At 34.8% G+C, this 20,299-nt stretch overlaps 1 long non-coding RNA gene across 1 annotated transcript; it reads right to left on the bottom strand.

Moving 5' to 3' along the window:
* Nucleotides 1-9,819: 9,819 nt before the first annotated feature.
* Nucleotides 9,820-13,276, bottom strand: LOC141409993 (uncharacterized). The gene is made up of 2 exons (XR_012433165.1): nucleotides 13,166-13,276; nucleotides 9,820-10,641 (listed from the first exon to the last, which is right to left on the bottom strand). It is a non-coding gene; the product is annotated as an uncharacterized lncRNA (long non-coding RNA).
* Nucleotides 13,277-20,299: the final 7,023 nt, after the last annotated feature.

Here is a 20,299-nt window from a genome sequence, read left to right as displayed (position 1 = left end):
CAGTTGGAAAACACTTTTTTAGTATTTTGGTCTTCTGTATATAGAGAGTGTTTTTTAATTGAAGTGTTGCAAAGCTTTTTCCGTTTTTTCCTATTTGATTTCATCCCTTTCTATGCTTTCTCTAACTGAATTTGAGAGGGAGAAAATGTTTGGTGCTAATTAATTCAATTTTGGGTGTTTGGTTTTATTTTGTTTTAGACCATAGTTTTATTCTTCTACATGGAAATAACTATGACAACAATTAAGCATCCCTCATCATCCTGTGGGATAATCTTACTGAAAATTTGAGGGTCACTTTGAAGGTAAATTATGATTTTTCCTGACTAGAATCCTTGCTAGAGCAACTGTGGGGATTTACATAACTTGCTTTATAAAGATAGTGCCAGGCCGGGCGCGGTGGCTCAAGCCTGTAATCCCAGCACTTTGGGAGGCCGAGACGGGCGGATCACGAGGTCGGGAGATCGAGACCATCCTGGTTAACACGGTGAAACCCCGTCTCTACTAAAAAATACAAAAAACTAGCCGGGCGAGGTGGCGGGCGCCTGTAGTCCCAGCTACTCGGGAGGCTGAGGCAGGAGAATGGCGGGAACCCGGGAGGCGGAGCTTGCAGTGAGCTGAGATCCGGCCACTGCACTCCAGCCTGGGTGACAGAGCGAGACTCCGTCTCAAAAAAAAAAAATAAAATAAAAAAAAAAATAAAGATAGTGCCATAATCTCTTTTCCAGAAATATAATATTTATATTCACAAGCAAACAAGTATATTATAAGAAATGCAAGGGTTTTTTGTTTATTACTATATCATTTTTTGCTATAAAATGGCATTAGATTTTTCTTTCTTTAATTATTGATTAAAAGTTTGTGATGTTCTACTGTTCTAAGTGCTGGGGAAACAGCACTTAGTTAAAAAACAAAACAAGACAAAACAAAACAGTGAAGCCCCTTCTTTCATAGAGATTATGTAATTTATGTATTTCAAAATGCACTGAAACTTTTTTGGGGGAGGAGTGTATATAACACTTTTCTGCAAAATGCTACCATCCTCTCAATTCATTCATAAATTGAACTAATGAACATGAATCTCATTAGTCATCCGCCAATAATAGTATCAAATAGAACATGTATTGTATTCTGAAAGTGTAAAAAAATTTTACAAAATATGCCTCTGTCTCAAAAATTGATGATCTATAATAAAGCTAAAAATTTGCTATTCTATGTAAGAAAATTACACAGTATCAAGATTTCCGTAATGCCCATGAGTCTTGATTTACTATATGTGATGGTCTGTTCAATTGGCTAAGATAAAGAAAGCGTCTTAGCAAATTCCAGAGCTTTATGAAGAAGAGCAACTCACTCTGCTGTTTTGTAGAAGAGAGCCAACACTTGATGTTCTCAATCAATGGAAAAGGGGTTTGAAAACAGGTCACACATGCTTTTGTCCTTAAGCAGGTGGTTAGTACCATTCTGCATTTTCATAGGCTTAATACACGTTTCCCTTCTCCAGACACTGACAGAAATTATTATAAGTAGTTCTGGGGCGAGCAATTATAAACCAAAATTTATTCTCCATGGCATTTATTAATCTTTACTAAACTCAAATGAATCTCAATAAAAATGATTTTAATTTCTAACTCATAATTTCTCCCAAACTGAATAATATAAGGGCTTCCTCAAAATTCTATTAAAAGCTATATACCACTTCAACCTGTGTATTTTTTTTAATGGAAACTGACCTTTAAAAACATATATTTTTTAATCTTGTGGAACTTAAAGCTAAAAAGACAGAAAGTTCCAGTTCAAGAGGTATAAAATGCACTCTTATTTCCAATATATAGTCATTGCTAGTCCTTAAAACTTGAATTTGTAATTATTCTTCAGTGAGGGCTTTACAATTTAAGATTCTAAAGATTTTTCACTTCAGGATGGATCCTAGTGGAAGTTCTCAGATGAAAATCTTACATATTTACAAGAAAAAATTTAATAAGCCAAAATGCATCTTTGACCATTTTATTTTAGTTATTAAGACAATGCATTTCCAATATGATTTCTGTCCAGAAAATGTATAAATGTTCAGGGTACTAACTTAAGATACATAATGAATTATGTAAGGTGATTTTTATTTAATTCACGGACAGATATATTTCATTTGTTAAAGTATTATCAAAATTAATATATTTCAAAGAGTTTATTTGAATTCAGTTATTCAGTATGAACATTTAAAGATCACTGAAAGTAGTATAAATTGTTATTAAGCAAATAAATTAGAATATTGAAAATAAACACTCTGAAAGGTGCACAAAGAAAGAAATGTTTCCTGTTCTAAAATTACATGAAAATATAAAAAGTCTTTGTTAAGAACAGATGAAGATATTTTTAGGTAGCTATAGGAAAGAATAATTTTTCTAAGCAAACTTTTATATAAGTTCTAAGATTTCTAATGATATAAAAATTGTCCTTCTGCAAACAGGGGTGGTACCAGAATCCAGCTTAGACATTTACCATATATTCAGGTTCTCTCTTTGACTTTGGTATTTTACAGTAGAGTATCTACGTGAAAGAACAGGACCTGTTTATTGCATCTTATTTGAAAATGTGTTCAGTAATCCTGAATGAGTTGAGTTGCATGAAATACACTGATATAGTTTTTTTCTTTTTTTTTTTTTAGCTTTTGTTTTATGTCTTTCAATTTTAAGTGACAATTTAGTTTGACCAGAATGAAATGCAGGAGAACGTGTCTACTAAGCACCCCTTTTCTAGAATAGGAAACATAAAAATTAAAATGTTCAGCCTTCTCAATCAGATAATCTGAACTGGCTTTGAATCTCTGAGTACGTATTTTGACTTCGATGACCATGTACCTCTGAGAGTTAAATTGGAGAATTCTTGAATGTTATTTATCAAATAATTTTAGAAATCAACATAGATCATGAGCATGCATTTATTTTGTTGTTTGTTATGCACTCAGAATCACGTATTACGTGAAATAGTCTGTATAACTACTATATCCCTTTATAGCTTATAATTAAATTTAAAAAGCAGACGTAACATTCTTATTTTTATATAATTAATGTTACCTTTTTGTTATTAAATCTTTTTCATAGCCTTTGGAAAAGAAAATGTAAACTCAATTCACCTAATTTTGCATATTCCTTTTTTTTTAAACAATAGATGTGTGTTTTGGTTTTAAAGCCAGCCTCAGTGGTGTGATTGATAGAAAGTTGTTGTCAGAGAAAAGCATGTCCATATCTGTGATAGTTGATATGGCGTGTCAACTTGATTGGATTGAAGGATGCAAAGTTAAGGTGTTGCCAAAGGAGATTAACATTTGAGTCAGTGAACTGGGAGAGGCAGACCCACCCTCAATCTGAGTGGGCACCATCTAATCAGCTGGCAGCACAGCTAGGATAAAAGCAGGCAGAGGAATGTGGAGGGACTAGACTGGCTAAGCCTTCTGGCCTCCATCTTTCTCCCGTGCTGGATGCTTCCTGCCTTTGAACATTGGACTTCCAAGTTCTTCAGCTTTTGGACTCTTGGACTTACACCAGTGGTTTGCCAGAGGCTCTCAGGCCTTCGGCCACAGACTGAAGGCTGCACTCTCGACTTCCCTACTTTTGAGGTTTTGGGACTTGGACTGGCTTCCTTGCTCCTCAACTTGCAGACGGCCTACTGTGGGACTTAACCTTGTGATCATGTGAGTCAATATTCCTTAATAAACTCCCCTACAAATATACACCTACCCTATTAGTCCTGTCCCTCTAGAGAACCCTGACTAATACAATACCTGGCTTATAAGATACAATATCTGGCTTATAAAATAGAAAATATAATTTCTCAGAATTAGTTCAAGGATTAAATAAAGGATTAAATTGTATGTGAATTGTATGTGACAAGAACAATTGGTATTTTCCCCTAGAAATAAAGGTTTAGTTAGATAAATAAATATGCTTACTCAATAGTAAAAACATAAGGCAAATACATGATAAAGGACAGCATAAATGTTTGCCAGGTTTCCACTACATGTTCTTTTAAAATGGTATTCCATTTAGCATATTTTTAAAATAGCATTTCACTAATTTTTTTAAGCAGACAATAATTTACATTTGGAAATGATGTTGTTTCTCTGAGAGCAGACGTATGTTTGAAATACTTCCTCCTTGAATAAAATTTGTGAACAGATTAGGAATCTAACTTACATTCAGATAACAATTAAAGGGCATGAGTGAAAGAATACATTCAAATAAAATATAGAGGCATGCTCAATAAGTACCTATAATGTGATAAATAGAAATCATTAGGTAACTATGAAGCTACAATAATGCTTAGTGTTTCTAGGCATAAAGGGAAGGAGTCATTTGATTTCAAAAGCTCAAATAGAAAAGTGCTTTTAATAAAAGAGATTATTATAAATATAGTCACTTCTGAAAAAAATTAACAATTGCTGAGTGAGAAATAAAGTGCCATTTATTTTAACCGAAACCAGGTTTCCTGAGTATCTGATAAGCAACTATAGTTTGGGATAAAACACTGGATAAATGTATGTGTATCATGCTTTATTTATATAATAAATACCTTTTGGAAAAAGCACATTGACTGAAGTGTTTTTGGATAAATCATAGTTTACATACACAAAGGGATTTTTTATTTGAATTGCAAGAGTGTGCATTGTTTATAAGGCAAATAATTTGTTTTGAGCAAGAATGTCCTTTTTTGTTTCATTTTAAATATGGATTTTACATACTGGGTTTATTTCAAGAGAAACAGACCCATTTTGATGAGTAATAGATATTTCTGACATAACATTCTGACACATTTAAAATACTTGCCAAACAATTACGTACATTACATAGTGTTTTGTACTCATGATTAAAAAAGAATTTCAAGTGATACTGTATGAAAAAATTACTGAATGCCAAGTAAAGAACATGCTCTAAAAATAGCCTCCTTAATACAGAGTTTTCAATAGGAGATTCAAAGAAACAAATATTTATTAAGAATATTAAGAACAACTAAGAATATATATTAATACTTATTAGAATAGATAAGGTTTCTTTTATTATTTTCCAACTTATATACTCATACAGGTTATTTATTCATTTTTTTTCTGGTTAATGTCTGTGGTTACTAAGGTTTACCATGTGAGATCATATTTTTATGCAACAAATATATTTATAGAAAATAATATAATTTGTACAGAGAAAATTTTAATCATGAAAAAGGAAAAGTATAATTGAAATGAGATTACTGGCCGGGCGCGGTGGCTCAAGCCTGTAATCCCAGCACTTTGGGAGGCCGAGACGGGCGGATGATGAGGTCAGGAGATCGAGACCATCCTGGCTAACACGGTGAAACCCCATCTCTACTAAAAAATATAAAAAAACTAGCCGGGCGAGGTGGCGGGCGCCTGTAGTCCCAGCTACTCGGGAGACTGAGGCAGGAGAATGGCGTGAACCCGGGAGGCGGAGCTTGCAGTGAGCTGAGATCCGGCCACTGCACTCCAGCCTGGGCGACAGAGCGAGAGTCCGTCTCAAAAAAAAAAAAAAAAAAAAAAAAAGAAATGAGATTACTATATATAAATGTCTTAATTTAAGATATTAAATTGGTACTAATTAATTAAAATATTAAATTAACTTTAGTAATTGAATTGATGAAGTAATATTTATGTTAATAAAAGTAAGCAAATTGTAATATTTCTGCATTATGAAGAGATTTGGAAATAGAAACAATTGCTTTTTTTTTTTTTTATTATAGTAGCTTATACAGTCCTCCAGAAAGAAGTCAAAGACATTTCTCAGGATAAAAAGCTCAAAACTTATCAATTTTGTTGCTTTATTTAGGGAGCAAAGAATAAGTCTCAAATTTCGGGGATTTCACTGTATTTTAAGATCTGTCTGATGAGACTAACAGTATGTGTAGTTTGGAATGATTTATTTTTCTGTCTGAAACAGATTTTCTTATTCCTTACTGCTATTTGGTACATTTCACAGTTCTTCATGAACATGAACAGTTTTATTGTAATTAGGTAATGGCGCAGTTCTGCAAGGGGATCCTTGAATCTACTTACATTGAATGGTAGGAAATTATCTGAGGAGATCTGTAGTTTACGTTTCAGGGAGTGAGCATGGCAACATTTACTCTCATTTCAGAACTTTGCTTAGCTCATTTGTAAGCAAATGTAAGATTTCCTCTAGTTTTAGAGTCCTAAGTATTTAGTGTTCTTTAAATTTCTCTCATGTGTAAAATGGAAGCTTTGCAATACGTTATGTAAATAATTTTTACATTTCCTCACAGTTTCCATTTAATTAAGTTGACTTCCTTTTTTAAACAGGCTACAGTTTCTGTTATCAAATTGTTCTCTGTAACATTATTATCTATACATTGTCCAAACAATATACAAAATGTTTATTTTTTCATGTCATTATTTGCCAGTTCAAAAATTATTTTAACTGTTTTGGGTTTCATAATGTACCGCACTTGTTGAATTTAAAGCTAGAAGACTAAAGGGTCATATACGGAACCAGTGATATTTGGATCATGAAGAAATATTAAATTAGTAGAGGAAACTAGACTTTTTATACAACCTATTGAAAGAAATCAGGCACATTCCTCAGCCCCGGGCTCAACACAAACAGGCCCAGTACAAACACCATATATCTCTCAACTTCCTGAGCCCAGTACAAACACATCCCACCATATATCTCTCAATTTCCTGAGCCCAGTACAAACACCATATATCTCTCAACTTCATAAGCCCAGTACAAACACCACCTGGAAAATCCCCGATAAGGCCACAGCCGTTTAAAGTTTTACTGAAACCACGGGAACCAATAGAAAAACTACTAAATGTATAACTTAAAATGTAAACCAATTATAATGCTGTAACCAAGAGAATTCCCTTGTTCCTCTGTAACTTTACTATCCTATTTACCTTGGGCTATAAAAGGCAAGCACTCGCATTGTTCGGGGCCCTCTTGTATGCTGTGGAATGGAGAGACCAAGTTCAAACTTGCAATAAAAGATCGTTGCCGCTTGGCTTTGACTCTGGACTCTGGTGGTCTTCTTTGGGGAACAAACGGTCTGGGCATTACACTATCAGTGCTGTCACCTCAGAGAAAAACTTCTCTGTGTGGTGCTATTGTTCTTTTGACTACTTTTAAATCAAAGTATTTATTTATTTATTTTTTTATTTTTTGAGATGAAGCCTTGCTCTGTCACCCAGGCTGGAGTGCTGTGGCCCCATCTCAGGTCACTGCAACCTCCGCCTCCCAGGTTCAAGTGATTCCCCTGCCTCAGACTTCTGAGTAGCTGGGATTACAGGCAAGCGCCACCATGCACGGCTAATTTTTTGTATTTTTAGTAGAGATGGGGTTTCACCATGTTGGTCAGGCTGGTCTCAAACTCCTGACTTTGTGATCTGCCTGCCTCTGCTTCCCAGAGTGTTGGGATTACAAGAGTGAGCCACTGTGCCCCACCGACTACTTTTATTTTTGATGAAACTTCATCTACTTTAAAATATCGGCTTTCTGTTTTTCAAGCGCCAGCTTACTTTCAGTCCCCATATCGAGGAGACTGAAAACTGGAATTTAGTAATATGCCAGCAAATCGTGACTGAATATGAACATCTACTTAGAATGCATAGATCATTTTTGTTTAGAAAAGCAAATCAAATTTCAGATTTCTGGCTTTTAGTCTCCTGAATATTTTTATTTCTTCTTTTTAATTTTGCCCCTAAAGAGCTACTTCTATTTTTTGGTCAAGTAGTAACCTATATTTCCACAAAATATTGACAAGCTTCATAATAGGAGTTATTACATTAAAACCTTTATATTCATAACTCAAAAACAGACAGACTTCTATTTGTATAAGAACTTGGTGAAACTGAAATTGCCAAGTTAGCTTTGCATGCCTCTTCCTTGTGTTTTTCAATGTCGTCTACAACACCTCTTCTCTCCCACATGTAGCGGCCGGGTGCGTAGACTCACGCCTGTAATCCCAGAACTTTGGGAGGCCAAGGCGGGCGGATCACGAGGTCAGAAGATCTAGACCATCCTGGCTCACGTGGTGAAACCCCGTCTCTACTAAAAATACAAAAAATTAGCCGGGCTTAGTGGCGGCGCCTGTAGTCCCAGCTATTCCGGAGACTGAGGCAGGAGAATGGCGGAACCCGGGAGGCGGAGCTTGCAGTGAGCCGAGATCACACCACTGCACTCCAGCCTGGGCGACAGAGCGAGACTCCGTCTCAAATAAATAAATAAATATAAAAAGAAAAAAAATTTAAAAATTGAGTAGCTTAGCCCAGATTGCAGAAACATTTTTAGGGCAAATTATGCAGCTTTAGTTCTTTTCCTACACAAACTACGTTAATGTGAACCTTTTAACCTGACAAGGTCTTGAACCTAAAAACAGGCAAATATAAAGAAACATGGTGAAATACAAAAAACAAGTTAGTCTTCCCTAATGTTCAGAATGTAACAAAGGAGGGACATTTTTCTCGATAGAGAAAAACGAACACTTGTAACTACTCAGACCCAATATTTGACATTTTAGAATATATCTATGTTAATAGGAAAAAAAAAAACAAGGCTTGTGCCTGAAATATTTAGATTGCTCAGATAAAATGTGTTTGTTAAAACTTTTATCTTCATTTTTCTTGTGTTGAAATTTATTTATGTTATTATAATTTTGAACCTTATTCTGTAGATAATGCCTCTAGTAGTTTTGTCTAAGGCTAGAGATATATAATTATTTTTAACTATACGTATTCACAGAGTACACTTAAACTGTGATCTCTCTCACCTCTGTCTTGTGAATAACTATGTATATCGCAATACTAGCAATACTTTGAATGAATATCTTTTCAGTTGTATTGGTTTGCATCTTAGTTTCATCAGTAAAACAAGTAGATATAAATGTGACTGATTACTCTGTTCTGTACCTATTAACATAGTTTAAATAAGGAAAAATGAGAACTTTTAGTAACAGTGGTCAATCTCAGTCATTTATATCAATACAGTAATCTATGCATATATAAGCATAACCAGCATCAAGTGCTATGAGTATATATATTGCAAATTCCCAGCCATCTTTCTGTGGCATATTCACTGTGTAAATTATGTGCTTAGCTTTTAAATTATTTACTCAAATCAAGATTCTGTTGGAATGATGTTACATATTCACTGATTCCAAGTCAACAACTTGTTCTGGTCTTTCTGAAATATCTCCTAGGTTGTTAGCTGGCCAGAAATCCCTGGATTTAAGTTTTGCTTTTCCCATCTGTCGTTCTAATCAGTCAGCTTTCTCTGCCAATGAATGTTTTCCTAGTTGATTTCCCTTAGTTCTCACATCGTGTGATAAGCTGAGGCTTTGACATGGCAATGGACTCCTAAAATAAAGTTCAGGCTTCTTACAAAATAGAAAATAAAACTGAAATAACTAAGGAAATTTGCAATTGAAAACGTATCTTTCCACTTGCCTTTAAAGCATGTGTACTGAATTAAGTGAGGCCTGGATGTTATGGGAATGGCATCTAGATTTCAGATCTTATATTATGATCATTACCATTTATGTAGCATTAAATATTTTAGCTCTTTTAGATTCTGCACCCTAAAGAAAACAACTTCACCGTCTATGTTCAGATTTTTATGTTGTGGAAATTAAATAATTATAACAATACTGGCTATATAAGTGTCACAGATCTCAATATTAGAAAACAAATATAGCAAAATGAAGAATAAATATTATTTCGTTAAGCAAATCTATATAGTAGAATAAAATATATGATATGAACGAAAAATAAAGTTTAATATATTTAACATTCTGAAATAATTTTCTGTTTTACTTTTTTATTACAAAACTTAAAATTACATATATGACCCACATTTATGTCTCATACTGTATTTCTTTTGGAGAGCTCAGCTCTGGAATGTTGCAAGAGATTGACATAATGGCTGTGAAGATTTTTCTATTGACCTTCAATTCCCTGTACTTACTTGCACTATATATATATATATTTTTTTTTCTTTTTGGCAAATCACACTCATCATATGTTAAACTTGGGTTAGTTAACCCATATGATAATATTAAAAACAACTCGATTTAACCTGAGATTATTATCCTACTTGAGATGCAGATTTATTTTTGCTATATTTCTTTGAATATGACTGACATACCTTTAGTTAGAGGCCAGTGTTCTTCATGCAAAGTTTTATGTCAACCACCAGTACCAGAAGTCCAAATACTTCTGTCCAATTCATCTTGATATTAGAGTCACCACGGTAAACACAACACAGTCAATCACGGGATGGAAGAGTACTTTTACTCATGTACACAAAACAGAGGGAGACAAATCCCTATTGCATGCATAGATCTCCCATGGTTGGTGCCCCCCACAACTCAGAACAACTACCCTACGTGCACGCCTCTAAAACCACAGTACAAAGACCTTGACTCACACTGCATGGAATCTGAAATGCTGAAGCTGAGGGTGTGTCTAAGGACCATTGACACACATGTGCAGGCTCTTTATCTCTTGTTGAGGAAGCGTTCCAGGCCCATGGTCTCTTCTTATATGGCTGGGTAACATTCAAAAGACTGTGCACATAAGACTGCTCTTCACTATGTTTTATTTTCATCCCTCATTTCTTGGAACTGGAAAGGTGAAAGGAAACATTTTACATTCTACTTTGGGGCTATAGATATTGTAAAAAGAATCTGTTCATTTTTTATGTTATAAGATAATTTTTGAAATATTTTAATGGTGAAATTATTTAGAATTATACTGGTTTGATACTGTTTTAATAAATCTGTTGAGGTGTAAAGTTGCCTATATTACACGCACACACACACACACACACACATATTTCAGCAAGAATTTGTTTTGAGCAATCTAAAATCAAATACAACACATGAAATTGGAGTTGTGGGTATGAATTTAAAAAGGCAAGAAATAAAAGTAAAACAAAATCTTCTGAATGTAACCATTGTGTAAGTAGTCATGTCACGTTTTTCTAATGCAAAATTCAAAAAATATTCCCATACTTTACACTTGCTGTTCTCTTAGAGTTTTTTAAATGGGATTTTAAAATGCAGGTATCCAGTGTTTTCAGTGACTTTTACCTATCCTAAAGTGGTTTCAGATGAGTAAAATATCTCAGACTACAAGAAATAATTTTGCTCTTGACTAAGAAAAAAAAGGTGTATTAGAATACTCAGAGAAAATTTTTTTCTAGAAATTGTTATAATAAAAAAGGTGTACTACTTGTTCATATTCTGGTTAATTAGATTGTAGCACTGAGACTTCATTCTGTGTGACAGTGGAAATATGCCTAAGTAACATGCCCAGTAATCTATTACTTGGATTTCTCATGACTATTGCTTTTGTTCAGTAAATTATATAGCTGCTAAGTATGAGAAAATGGAACTAAAAAAATTAATTCATTAAAATAGTAACTAAAAGGGAATAATATCTATTGTAGCTTTAAACTTTTAGTATTTTTTTCTTTGAGATATTGTACAACAAATATAATTTATCTGAGAACATTAAAATGTAACATTTTAGAAGTTAACATTTATTTTAATAGAATGTAATAAAAAGCAAAAAAAGAACATTTCCTTTAATAGAATATTATCATTCAAATACATTAACTTACATGTCCTTTGATAGAATGTTATGAAAATATAGAAAATACAGAAAAGATGTAATGAATACAAGTGTATGAAAGCCATTATATAATTTATTAATATTTATTCCTATTATATGTAATTTTGTTCTTGACTACATAGGGAAAATACATAATTACTCAACTTATTTATTCGAGCTTCCCAGCATGAACCCTCTAATTTTGTCTACCTTCAGTCAGGACTTCCCTGTCTCACCCCCACCAACTCCCTGCCTTCTCCAAATTCAGCCTGTGCCTCCAATCTGAACACTCCCCATTTCCTGCTTCAGACCCCAGGTCAAGATAATCACCCATAGATTCCTATGCACTGCTCTGATATGGAAAATCTAACTGTGTACCATATCTGTGTGTAGATTGTGAGGCAGTGATGTGTAGAAACTATGGACTGTTTTAGCATCTGGGTACATAATCTATGCAAAACCTATGCATCCTTAAAAATATAGTCTAATAGACCTTCTTTGTCATTTCCACACAAAAAGAATCACTTACAGTGGTCTGTAATTTTTTGTGAACTTCTAACATTTACTACTCTTTAAGAAACCTGACGGAATGAATACTGCTGACCAGTAAACTAGACACTGCAGGGGAATCTTAAAACCAGAGATGCCTTCTTCCTTGGAGCTTTTATTCCAGTGGGGGAGATAGATAATAAATAAGAAAATGAAATATTACAACACAATTTAACAGTACATTAGACACTGCATTGTTCATAAATTGCAGTGACTCAGGTAGGACTACCAGTAAATTACACCTTAGAATGAAACACTTTAATAAACTAAGCAGATTGCTTTATCCTTAACCCTAAAGAGGGAATAGTCATGCTGAGAATATAAAGCTATCAACTAAGCTTGAGGAAGAGAGAATGGTATTCTTGGAGATTAAGGGGCACTAACTAGAATAAGCTGCCACAGCAAGGAGTTTTAGAGAGTCATAGAACATGTTTCAAGAGCCAAAAAGTATTTTGGCCTTTTGATATGATGAGGGGTGTAAAAGCCAACAGATTGCAAAGTTGTCCAGGAAGCGGCTTAATGAACTTTGCCACTTTACTTTGAGCTGGCAGCAATGCCAAGTTGTCACTGAAAATGACTTCTCTTAACTTAGAAGTACTACTGCATATTGTTTGCTGAAAATTCTGTTAAAAACAAAACATACTTTATAAAGAATTTATGTAATATTCACTTTTTTATATTCATAAGCATCTCTGTAACAGTGTCAGTTTTATATTTATAATAGTTGAATTTTTAAAATTCTGCTTGAGGTCAATTTTTAAGGAAGGGAACTTTTAAATAATTACAACTGAATTGTCAGTAGAATTGTCTTCTATAGTTTTCTAAAATTCTAGTTTAATACTTCCAAATTCAAACATTAACTTTAAAAGATACAAAAACAAAATTGATTTTGAATAAATATTTGATTTCAGTAATTATATTTGTCATCAGCTCCTCCTTTCAATTAATATCTCTTAGAGAATCTATCCTTATCTCAATTTTCACCTTGATAATGATGAGTAGCTGGATGCAGTTGTTGGAGACTTCGAGACACTTCTGAAAGGCCTTGGAAGGTTTCATTCAATCTGATGCTTCATGTTCCTCATAGGAAAGAAAATCGTGATAAGAAACAGAGACCTGAACTGTGTTTAGAATTTATTTGTAAACGACAAGGAACAAATTCCATGAATAGGTCCCTCAAACATGTGGCAGGACACATTTGCGTATAGAGTTATTAATGTATGCAATAGTTAGGTAACAACACGTTTCAGGAAATCTGTAAAATTTTAATGCAGAAAATAATGTACACAAAAATACGATGAATAATTTTTAAATTATTTCTAAACTTGCCCTAACATTCCTGTATCTATACCAAAAAGATATTTTTAACTTAGTCTTTTTTTGTTGTTGTTGTTGTTGTTGTTGTTTTGTTTTTTGAGACGGAGTCTCGCTCTGTCGCCCAGGCTGGAGTGCAGTGGCGCGATCTTGGCTCACTGCAAGCTCCGCCTCCTGGGTTCACGCCATTCTCCTGCCTCAGTCTCCTGAGTAGCTGGGACTACAGGCGCCCGCCACCTCGCCCAGCTAATTTTTTGTATTTTTAGTAGAGACGGGGTTTCACCGTGGTCTCGATCTCCTGACCTTGTGATCCGCCCGCCTCGGCCTCCCCAAGTGCTGGGATTACAGGCGTGAGCCACCGCGCCCGGTCTTAACTTAGTCTTTCTAAGGAGTTGGCATAATAAATTGAAGTGAAATAAATAGTGTACTCAGTTAAACAATCAATATTGATATCAGTTATTAGTAAAACATTGACTTTATTTATCATCACAACTTCTCTTCATCTGCCAGTAAAGTTACCCATGAAATTTATTAATAGAATGTATATGTTTTAGAAAATATTCCCCTTTTTTTTTGCTGTAGTTTCTAGTTCCAACATTCTAGAAGCAGATTTTAGTAACTAATAGAAATGTGAATGTTCATAATGTAATTCATATGAATCTTTTCCAAAGCAAAATTTCAATGGGCAAAAATATATGATTATTTAGGAGCAATGTAATAGTATTACAGTAATTTTCAACAAATCATATGCAAAATTAGTGTAAGCAAAATAGACTTGTATTAGTCTTTTCTCACACTGCTAATAAAGACATACCCTAGACTGGGTAATTTATAAAGAAAAAGAGATTGAATGGACTCACAGTTCCACATGGCTAAGAAGGCCTCACAATCATGGTGGAAGGTGAAGGAGGAGCAATGGCACATCTTACATGGTGACAGGCAAGAGGGCATGTGCAGGGGAGTTGCCATATATAAAACCATCAGATCTTGTGAGATTTTTCACTATCACCAGCATGGGAAAACCTGCCCCTGTGATTAAATTACCTCCCACTGGGTCCCTCCCAAGACACACAGGGATTATGGGAACTGCAGTTCAAGATGATATGTGCATGTGGACACAGCCAAACCATATCAAGACTCATACACACACACACACACACACACTCTTAATGAATTTCACACATCCACATTCAAGATATGAAGACGTTGGAAGGGACAAAAGAGTCAACAATTCAGACGATACCTGTTTGCCTCTTTATAAAAATATTTTAGAGATAGGGACTCAATCTATTGTCCAGGATGGAGTACAGTGGTGAGATCATAGCTCACTGCAGCCTGAAATTCCTGGGTTCAAGCAATCCTCCCTTCTTAGCCTCCCAACCTTAAGTAGTTCGGACTGCAGGTGCATGCCACCACACCCAGCTATTGCTTTTTAAAATTTTTTTAGTAGAGATGGGGTTTCCCTATGTTGTCCAGGTTAGTCTGGAATTCCTGGCCTAAAGCTGAACTACTTCCTCAACTTCCCAAAGGGCACACCTGGCCTTACCTCCTTTTACTTTTTTTTTTTTTTCCAATAAAAAAAGAACCCATTTTATTGATAATTTTGCATCTATGTTCATTAGGGATATTAGTCGGAAGCTTTCTGCATGTGTCTGTCAGATTTTGGTATCAGGCTGATGCTGGCTTCATAGCATGAGTTAGGAAGAAGCTGCTTCTTTTAGATTTTTTTTGAGTAGTTTCAGCAATTGGTATCAGTTCTTCTGGTAGAATTTGACTCTGAATCTATCTTGTTCTGGGTCTGTTTTAGTTGGTAAATTCTTTTTTTTTTTTTTTTGAGTTTCTTTGATATTCTATTATAATTAAATACTTTTTCTGCATATATTGAGACAATCATAATTCCTTTAAATTTGCTTTCCTAGAAACTTTTTTTTAAATTTATTTATTATTATTATTATACTTTAAGTTCTAGGGTACATGTGCATAACGTGCAGGTTTGTTACATATGTATACTTGTGCCATGTTGGTGTGCTGCACCCATCAACTCGTCAGCACCCATCAACTCGTCATTTACATCAGGTATAACTCCCAATGCAATCCCTCCCCCCTCCCCCCTCCCCATGATAGGCCCCGGTGTGTGATGTCGCCCTTCCCGAGTCCAAGTGATCTCATTGTTCAGTTCCCACCTATGAGTGAGAACATGCGGTGTTTGGTTTTCTGTTCTTGTGATAGTTCGCTAAGAATGATGGTTTCCAGCTGCATCCATGTCCCTACAAAGGACACAAACTCATCCTTTTTTATGACTGCATAGTATTCCATGGTGTATATGTGCCACATTTTCTTAATCCAGTCTGTCACTGATGGACATTTGGGTTGATTCCAAGTCTTTGCTATTGTGAATAGTGCCACAATAAACATACGTGTGCATGTGTCTTTATAGCAGCATGATTTATAATCCTTTGGGTATATACCCAGTAATGGGATGGCTGGGTCATATGGTACATCTAGTTCTAGATCCTTCAGGAATCGCCATACTGTTTTCCATAATGGTTGAACTAGTTTACAATCCCACCAACAGTGTAAAAGTGTTCCTATTTCTCCACAGCCTCTCCAGCACCTGTTGTTTCCTGACTTTTTAATGATCGCCATTCTAACTGGTGTGAGATGGTATCTCATTGTGGTTTTGATTTGCATTTCTCTGATGGCCAGTGATGATGAGCATTTTTTCATGTGTCTGTTGGCTGTATGAATGTCTTCTTTTGAGAAATGTCTGTTCATATCCTTTGCCCACTTTTTGATGGGGTTGTTGGTAAATTCTTTATTACTGATTCAATTTCAGGAATTGATATTGGCCTATTCAAGGTTTCAATTTATGCAAGGATTGAATCTTTTCCTGATTCAATCTTGGGAGATCGTGTTCTAGGAAGAATTTATCCATTTCCTCTAGATTTTCTAATTTGTGTGCAAAGAGTTGTTAATAATACTCTGATGATCTTTTGTATTTCTGTAAAATCAGTTGTAATACCACCTTTGTCATTTCTGATTGTGATTAATTGGTTCTTCTCTTTCTTTTTGTTTGTTAATACAACAAAGGGTCTATCAATCTTACTTATGTTTTCACTAATCATCAGATACATGCAAATTAAGACCACAATGAGATACCAGTCAGGGATGGCTATTACTAAAAAGTCCAAAACCACAGATGCTGGTGAGGCCACAGAGCAAAGGGAACACTTATATGTTGTTGGCGAAAATGTAATTTAGTTCAGCCACTGTGAAAAGAAATCTGGAAATTTTTCACAGAACGTATAGCAAAGCTGCAGGTTCACCCAGTTATCCCACTACTGGTTATATACCCAAAACAAAACACATTCTATCAAAAAGACACATGCCCTTGTATGTTTATTGCTGTGCTATCACAGTAGTGAAGACATAGAATCAATCCAGATGCCCATCAATAGTAGATTGGATAAAGAAAATGTGGTATAGATACACCATGGAATACTATACTACCATATAAAACAATGAAATCATGACTTTTGTGGCAATGTAGTTGGAGCTGGAAGCCATAATCCTAAACAAATTAAGACAGAAACAGAAAACCAAATAGTGCATGTTATGACTTCTAAGTGGGAGTTAAACATTCAGCACTCATGTACATAATTATGGGAACAATAGAGACAACCAACTCAGAGGGTGGTGGCGGGGGTGGGTGGAATTAAAAAATTACCTATCAGGTACTATGTTCACAACTTAGGTGACAGAATTTTTACCCCAAACTGAAGTTACCCCAAACTTCAGCATCATACAATATTTCCATGTAACATATCTGCAGATGTTATGTTAAATAAATAAAACTTGAAGAAAAAAAAAATAAAGCAAAATGTGCTCAGAGGTCTTACAAAGCTGACTTCCAGTCTTGTCTTATTACTAGGAGATGTGTCACATACACCCCTCTAAATGGAATGTACTCAGAGAAAAAGAGATTGTGGAAGTAAATTAGATCAGTGAGTTAACGGTGTCTGCCATTTCCTAATTATTTATATTAGCTTAAAGTTTTCTGAACATTTGGGTTATGCCAAACTGAACAGCCAATTACTACTTGTTTAGCATTCCTGAGTCTCACCCATTCTATTCTGGTAGAGCCTTTTTGTCATTGTGAGAACAAAAATGCCTTTGGGCATTTTCGAATAATTCATAGCCTGATGTCACCTACATTGAAAATCACTTAGTTAATTTTATATGCAGTCATGCAGCACTTAACACTGGGAGACACTTTCTGAGAAATACACTCTGGGTCATTTTTCCATTGCTCGAGCATCACAGAGTGTACTTTACACAGAATAGGATGGTACAGTCTACTACACACCTAGGCTATGAGGTATAGACTATTGCTCCTAAGCTACAAACTTGTACAGCATGTTACTGCACTGAATATTGTAGGCAACTGTAATACAACAGTAAATATTTATGTATCTAAACATAGTTAAATATAGTACAGTAAAAACATAGTATAACATACAAAAATATTATCAGACTTATGCAGAGCATTTAACATGAATCGAGGTAGCAGGACTGGAAATTGCTCTGGGTGAGTCCGCGTGTGAGGGGTGAATGACTGAGAAGGCCTAGGATATTACTGTGCATGGCTATAGGCTGTATAAACACTGTACACTTAGGCTACACTACATTTATAAAAACTTTTTTCTTTAATAATAAGTTAACCTCACTATGGCTTTTTTACTTTATGACTTTTCAAATTTTTTGTAATAACACTTAGCTTAAAACACAAATACATGGTATGGCTGTATAAAACATTTCCCCTATATCCTTATTCTATAAGCTTCTTCTTATATTTACATTTTTTAATTTTTTTACTTTTTGAACTTTTAAATTAAAAATTAAAGCAGAAACAGACATTAGCCTAGCCCTACACGGGGGCAGGATCATCAAATATCACTGTCTCTCATCTCCACATTTTGTCCCACTGGAAGGTCTTCAGGGGCAATAACATGTCTGCAGCCATCATTCCCTATAATAACAATTTCTTCTTCTGCAATACCTCCTGTAAAACCTACTTAAGGCTGCTTTACAGTCAACTTTTTAAATCTAAGTCAAAGGAGTACACTCTAAAATAACAATAAAATTATAGTAAATACATAAACCAATAACATAGCTCTTTATTATCAGTATCACGTAGTATGTGCTGTACATAATTGTATGTGCAATACCTTTATGCAACTGGAAGCACGCTACGTTGTGAATAATGAATTGTGCTATGACTTTACAATGGTTAAGATGTATCTGGGCAACAGGCATTTTTAGCTTCATTATAATCTTACCGGACCACCTTCATATATGTGGTACATCAATGACCAAAACATTGTTATTCAGAGCATGGCTGTATTTTCAGATCCAAAAAGTAGTTATTATAGTATCTCCTTTCTGTAAAATGGCCTAGAATTATTTAATACCTGGATTTAAAAAGAACATACAAAAATGAGGCACATAATTGAGGTAATCGGCAAAATAAAGCTAGTGAGACTTAAGTTTATATAAAGTGGATCACTAAGTTTTACCTTAGTTTTAACAAAAAGAAAATATCTTGAAACACAAACTAAGCCTTAATTAAAATTTTGGTCTAGACCATGGTTATCTTAAATGCACTTTTTCTCCTACTGCAATTCTTCTCTTCTTCCCACAACTAAACATCAGTAGTGACATGTTGCCTTCTACCTACTCAGTACATGAGTATTACTAGCACTGTTAGTTCTTTCCAAATTCCTCTTTTCTTTTCTCTCCTTTTCACTCATCCTCAGTTTTCTTTCTCTCTTCACCATCCATCAACAGTTTCTAGGAAATTTTCTCTCAATAATGTTGCAGAATGATTTGTTTTGTTACTTTGTAGTGGATATTATTGACTGAAAATGAGCCAATGTGTTACTTCTCTCTGGGCTACTAGCATTTCACCAGGGCAGCCTACATATCCACAGAAATAAAAGTGTAGTTGGACAACTTTAGGCATTAGAAGCAAGTATAGCCTGTGCATAAAATTACCTCGCTACATTCTGGGTGTTAAGGGTGTGCAAAGAAAGAAAATACTGTTAGCTCTTGGAGAATTGTTTTTGACAACATCAAAAAAGGAAGGAACATTTTCTCTAATTGTCATGGGTCTCAGAAAACATGACTTTAGTCTAAACACTGTTCTTCTGTGACAATAATTGAATAGGAATTGCTGTCTGGATATTAGATCCACTTCTAAACTATCCCCCAGTTTGCCCCAACCACCTAGCTACCTCTTTCCAGATAAATACAGCCATCCCTATTCTCTTTATTTTCCATGATATCTGATATTCTTCCCTCTGCTTCAAATCATTGAAATGTTCTCCAGGACTCTTCTTACTCCTTGTATTTTTCTTCTCTGCTTGTTCCCCAATTTCTTTTTTTATCTGAAGACAATTTCCCAAAATGTCAATGAGTTAGCACTTGGATATCCCAGTCACTTTTTTATTTATTTCTGACAACCTACTCTACTAACTCTTTCCAGCCTGTCTCTCAGCAGATCCAATTAGAGATGTCCATGATTCAAGAACAAGATATATTAATGAGGCTGCATGGTATTCTCAAGCCAGAGTAGAAAATATCTTATCACATTTCTTTCTAAAGAGATTATGTCTTCACATTTTCCAATTCCAATAGAGTTTGTAACTAAATAATTATGATAGCATTATCCATTAATTCTTTAACATGAAGGATAAAAACAAAGTAACAAAACAGGTTCTTGACCATTTGTTATCTGCTCTGTAA

The sequence above is a fragment of the Macaca fascicularis genome, chromosome 3 (assembly GCF_037993035.2).
Source record: "Macaca fascicularis isolate 582-1 chromosome 3, T2T-MFA8v1.1".
In the NCBI taxonomy this organism is placed as follows: domain Eukaryota; kingdom Metazoa; phylum Chordata; class Mammalia; order Primates; family Cercopithecidae; genus Macaca; species Macaca fascicularis.
Note: the sequence above shows the minus strand (reverse complement) of the source record. Positions and strands in the feature narration are given on the sequence as shown.